We start from the raw sequence: 6481 nt of genomic DNA, 5'->3' as shown, positions 1-6481 counted from the left end.
GGGGGGGGAGATTCCCTTGTGTGACAGGGTGGCCTCGACACTTACTGCCTAGTTTTCCTAAGTGAGAGTGTCGTGTGGACACACTTAGGCTATTTCCTAAGATTTGGTTGATGGTACGTACCACATTGCATCTGAGTGTTGAGTCAGGTGCATGCATCATTCTGTGCAGTCTTGATTTGGTCCATGGATGGATGATGAGTAATTGATTGGATGTGGATGATGAATATTTTGTTGGATATGAGTGTCGAATAATGAATGTTGTGTATGCTCATCATGTCTGCCTATGTTCCTTGCTAATTGTGATTATTTGGATTTGGTATTAGTTCTTTTTATGATGAACTCACCCTTGCAATTTTGTATCGTGTGGTTGATACCTGTGATGATCACAAACATTGTTCGTGGGAGCAGAATGACAATGGCAGGGTGCAGGAAGTGAAATTCTGGTGAGGAGTCGCCGAGCTGACGTGATGACGTTGGCATTATTTTGGGAGAGAGTTGTGTTTTGTGATCAACTCCTCTGTAGTTGGTTTTTGAAGTTTTATTTTATTGAATCAAAGATGTAAAACTTGGATTTTAATTATACTTATGAATAGATTTTATTTTCGTTATATGTATGACGTGTACTGAATTATTGTTTATGTATAATTATGTATATTCGCTTAAGTAATGGCGTGTTGTTGGATGAATTTATGTTGTGACAAAATTACCTCAATTTTCATAAGCAATATTAAGGGAGTTCTTTTTATAAAAATTGAAATTAGCGTATATTAGAGTGTGGATATCGTAGCGACGAGACGGGTCGTTACACAAGCGGTGAAAAGAGATTTTGCAAAATAGACAAAGTTTTGAAAAACAAAATCAAATTTAAAACCTAGGTCAATTTAAAGCAAAATGATAAATAAAGCACAACAAACACAGAGATTTATACTAGTTTGTCTTTGCCACTGAGACTATGTTCGGTTCTTGGCAAACCACCAAGTTCCCATAACTTTAACAAGTTACAAGTATTAGTCACTGCCACATATGGCTCTACAACTCAAGCCTACCCCAAGCTTGATGCAACCCATTATTCTTTGTCCTACCAAGCCAATTCTTGCTTTATACAAATCAAAGTAGATTTGTTGTTTAATTGCACAATGACTAACTCACAATCGTCTTACAGATGGATAATCAATCTTAGCACTTAATCTTTTCTCTCAAGATATTCAAGAAGTTTTGAGATCTTTTTTAACTTTACAATAATTTATAGAGAGCTTTTAACAAAAAAAAATTGAATGAGTGCTTAGGTTACTGCTTCATTTCTTCAAAGCTTCTGGTATTTGTAGGCTTTCTTCAACAAGTGCCATTTGTCTCTAACCGAATAGATTACTTCGCTTTGGCTTGCGTCAAAAGAATTTGGTCGTTGGAGCATTTAATGCTTGCATTAAATCATTAAATGCATATACTTCTCCATGCCGAAAAACCACTCTTCTTAGCTATTGTGTTGAAAACTTCAACAGGAAACCATTTTCTTTTGCATCAGAGCAGATCTGCACATCAAAGTGCATCTTTTGGTGAAGATTGGTAACTTTTAGATCTTAAAATTTATCTATTCTTCATAGGATTCAACATATCCTAGGAGAATGTCTCAGCAAAACAAATCTCAAGCATTGATGCCTTAAATGTCATCTCTTAAATGTTATATTAGACCAAGGTTTTAGCTAACTATCGTATGATACTTCAAATGCAGACTTACAAAGCATGTTCTAATAGCACATAAGATGCAACTTTTAACATTTGTAGTTATTTGTATCTAATGAAAATAACTAGGAGTCTTTATTCATCTTAAGAAATAAATATCTTTTGACTTAACACTTAGTTTAAATATCATGATCATAAATGCATGAAGGCACTAAGGAATGAACTTTATAATTTTCTTTTGTTTTGTTTTGTTTTGGGAGGTGCCTTTCAAATTCAAGGATTATTTCCCCCATCCTTATCGATTGTTAAATGTAATTTGCATACTTTAGACTAGGTGTTTTTTATAAGCCATAATATAATTGATCAAAACATGCTCTTAATTTGGAGCACAAAATGTGTCCAAAATAAGATATATAGAAGACACTTGCTATATCCACCCTTTTTTTTACTATGTACGTTTACTTATTTTTTTTAAACTCAAATGACTTAAATAACCTTCTTATTTCAAATTCTCTTTTTTTTTCCCACGTTGGAATAACGATATAAGGGTATTTTCTGGAATAATGATACCCTTTTTTCTTTCTCTCTCTCTCTCTCTGTCTCTCTCTCTCTCTCTCTATTTTATTCCTCTCTCTTTCTCTAACGCTTTTCCATTTTACTATCATATGCATTTCAAGGCCATCATGGTGATAACAATGGTGATCGACCAGTAATTGACCTTGTTTATTCATGACTTTTCTAGCCATTATCATGCATTCTTGGTGTATTTCATTGGCAAAACTCTTGTTTGGGTGATAGTTTGTTCGACTCGGACTCTTAGAAGTCAAAGAGTGAAAAAAAAAGGTCAGAAATTGCATATTTTGGCTACAACAGAGATTTTGGCATAATTGGTTGTTTTGTCGATTATTGTTGGTTCATGACTTGGTTAGGCAAAGCCAACAAGTGAAACCCAATCTAATTTTTTTTCCGCAACTTCCTTTTATTCTATAGAAGGCCTTATTCAGTAGAGTAACAACCCATGTACCAAAATAACATTGTCTTTTGTTTTTCTACTCCTTCTCTATTCTACTTCCAAATTTCCTTTTACATTTCCAATTTCTCTATTCTCAAGTTTCTATAAGTCTTGTGTTGGTATCATGCATCCTGGCCATGGCCACACCAGCCTGACCCAACAATAGTCATCACCACGGCCACACGGGCCTGATCATGGCCCACTGAGAATTTTCTATGAGTGTTTTGAAGATGGATACACTCCCTTTTACTATGACCAGTCATGGAATTGTTACAAGTTTTTCACCATGGTCGTGGTCCATAGGCACTGTTAGTTACTTAAAAAAAAATTTCTTACAAATAGTGGGTTTTAAAACAAAAACCCCTATCTTTTTCTTGAGTACGCTTTTGGAGTTTTCCAATGGAGAATAACATTGTGAGATTCCAAGGGAGAAGAGCACTGTGAGGGCATATTTGGCTATGGAGAAGCATGGAGATCACAACAAGGATCGTTCCCTATAAAGTTCCTTCCTTTTTGTGATTTTCATGTGTTCGCTTAGGATTTTTAGTTGTATCATGACTATGAATGACTAGACCCTTTTGGTCTAGGATTATGATGTAGCCTTATCCTTGTACTCTTTTTTATTTCAATAAATGTCTTGATGTTATTCAATTAAATCTTTCTTCTTGTTCTTTTTTATTTATATTGGAATTGATCATTCGAAAATCTAATTAATTGCATAACAGTAATCATTTGTGTGTGATTAGTTGACCTAGAAAGAGATTGTTTTGCACCAACTTGCATGATCAAATTGGTTAGGTAATTTCTGTTAGATTAACTTGATTGTTGATAATCCCTATTATTTGAGAACTTCATCCCTTGACCAAAAATCTATATATCTATGATCAATGAAATATGGATTTAGGCCAAGGAGCATTATTAGATGTTGGGTTTAAGACTGAGAAGATATGCAAATAGATAAGGAAAACAAATGATAAAAGGAGAAGAGTGATCACACAACAATGGAGATTAATAATAGAAATAGCATATACAATGATATTTTGGGTTTAGAAGCTCTATCTGACTCGCTTATCAAACCCTAGTAACCAACTCCTCTTATAGGAGCATACAGACAATAGAATAACCAAAAAATGGTTACAAATAGCTAAAATAGTTACAACACATAACATTGTTAATAATCCATCTATATAGACTGGACGATGTATAGGTAGACTAGGCTAGGTGTGCCACTAGATAGAAGACAGATTCCAACACAGAGGGTGAAACTAGATGATATAGACAATGTCATTCAATCACCTTTTTTTGTGTCACCCACTCCTTCTTCCAAAAATTTCCACCTTGGTTCAATAACAATTTTGAATTAGAAGTAACACAATTTTATTCTGGCAATTTACACTAAGTAGATCCAGACAATGGATGAACTTGCTTCGAGGAACATGCTTTGTGAACATATCGGTTGAATTCTCCTTTGTATCAACTTTATGGGTTGCAATCTTCTTCTTAGTATGGATGAAGTGGTATATGATATCCATATGTTTAGTCCTTTCATTATGGACTTGATCCTTGGCTAAATAAATTGCATTCAGAGTGTCGAAGAAAATAATAGTTTTATCCCATGGAAACCCAAGATTGCTAATAAGACCTTTCAGCCAGATACTTTCCTTTGATGCTTCTGTCAGAATCATGTACTATGCCTCTGTAGTGGATAAATTCATTGTGGGTAGAAGTGTTGTCTTTCAACTAGCAAGAGAGTTGTCAATCGTGAATGCGTACCCAGTCACATATCTCCTTGCATCCAAATTTGCAACATAGTCAGAATCTGAGAGCACTAGCGCATCATTGTCTTCAAACTTCCTTGAAAGGAAGGTTCTAGTATAGCCCCCAACCCCCAAAACAAAAAAGAAAAAAAAAGCATCCACTCCACTACCATTCATCTTAAATGTTCTCAATCTCAACAACAATTCAAAACAACTCAAATCCACATAGCCCTTATCTCTTCCTCCACGAGCCTCTCTATGACCCTACAAGACCTAACTGCTAATAACATCACCCCTCCCCCTATAATTGAAGCCCAACATAACCAATTAAACCCCTCCAACTTGTCCCCTTTCTCTCAAAACCTTCTCACAACGCCAAAACCCTAAGCCTTTTTCGATCTCCTCGAAAGGGACAAATTAGCACTACAGCAAGTTCTTGAATGTAATCAAGAAGGGTATAGTTGAGAGAGCCAGGTCCAACAAACATGGTTTTGCCTCCAACTAATCGTTGTTGACGACTGTCAAGCTAACACTATGAACAACATCGACATTTCCGATACCGAAGGCGAATCGAGTAACAACTTGTTCAACATCATAAGCAACTTGTTGTTCTGCTTCCTCCCATTCACCAACTTATTCTTCCCCTTCCTCACATTTATTTTTAATAAATTTATAATTAACTTAATAACATAATTAATAGTTAATAAATAAAACATAAGTGTGTCACATCAATAATTACTTGGCGAATGTTTATATATTGACGGTCAATAAAAAAAATTTGAGGGATGAACCAAAATCCTCAATTTTAAAAATTAGGGAAATCAAATGTCTTGATTAATTTTAGGAGATCGAAATTGTGGATTCATCAAACTAGAAAGATCAAAATTATAATTTAACCAAATAATTAATACAAGAGATATTGTAGATTGATTCTTACTTCCTCAATTTCAAAACTGTTTATTTTTGTTGTAAGACTTCTGTTGTTTAGAATTCCAATGTATTTGTACATTTTTTTTTCAATTATGCTCTTATATGTAATTGAGTAATTAAGACTACTTTTTTTAGAGTATTAATAACTTTAATTTCTACAAATGTACTTAAAATGGAGCATTAGTGATATTTTTAAATGGAAATAGTATAAAAATTAAGTACAAATGTAATAGTTGAAAATAGTATAAAGAATTGTAACACAATAAATAAGGATAATTTAATCTAAATTTATATAACTTAAATATTTCTTAATTTGAGTACAAAAGCTTTAAATACCCAATTTTTAAAATGGACGGAGTATAAAAATTAAAAAAAAATCAAACTAAACTTCCAATTTGATTTTTAAAAACCATTCTTATGTCTGTAGGAGCATATGAAGTGTATTTGATATCATCGTATGAATAATATCAGATGTCAGCATAAGATGGCAGAACTCGAGAGAGCAAATATTGTTAAAACTTTTAGTATTTTGCTCCGATTTTATTTTTTTTCTTGAATTTTACTATTTCTCCCTCTTTTGTGAGAAAAAGAAAATAAATCTTTCCTGCAGTGTCATTTTATTTGCCAAGATAAGAGTTCAAACTATTCATATACAAGTGTCATTTTGTGAGGGAAATAAATTATAATGGTTTAATTAGTGTCAAAATTAAAATATAAAATCATGTAAATAACTTCTAATATTAGCCATCTACGTGAAATTTAATGGTCAATATTACCATTATTAGTAAGTGGTTTATTAATTCAACCAATGTGTCACTACTAATTCAACTGGTCGAACCAGGTATCCAAGTTGCAAAATAAAATAAATTTTAAAATATTTAATATATTACAAATTAAAATTTCATGCTTAAAATAAATTTAATTCAATCACAATTAAAACCAAAACCCAAAACACTGAAATTCAAAAGTTCACTCTACCAATATCTTAAAAAAATTCAAAACATTTTTTTAAAACAAGGCAACCAGCATTGCCTGCTTTTAAATAATATAATATATTCAGTAATATATATTCATATTGTTCAATATAATAATATATTTAAAA

The sequence above is a fragment of the Glycine max genome, chromosome 14 (genome assembly GCF_000004515.6).
Source record: "Glycine max cultivar Williams 82 chromosome 14, Glycine_max_v4.0, whole genome shotgun sequence".
In the NCBI taxonomy this organism is placed as follows: Eukaryota; Viridiplantae; Streptophyta; class Magnoliopsida; order Fabales; family Fabaceae; genus Glycine; species Glycine max.
The sequence above is the reverse complement of the archived record's forward strand: the minus strand, read 5'-3'. Positions refer to the sequence as shown.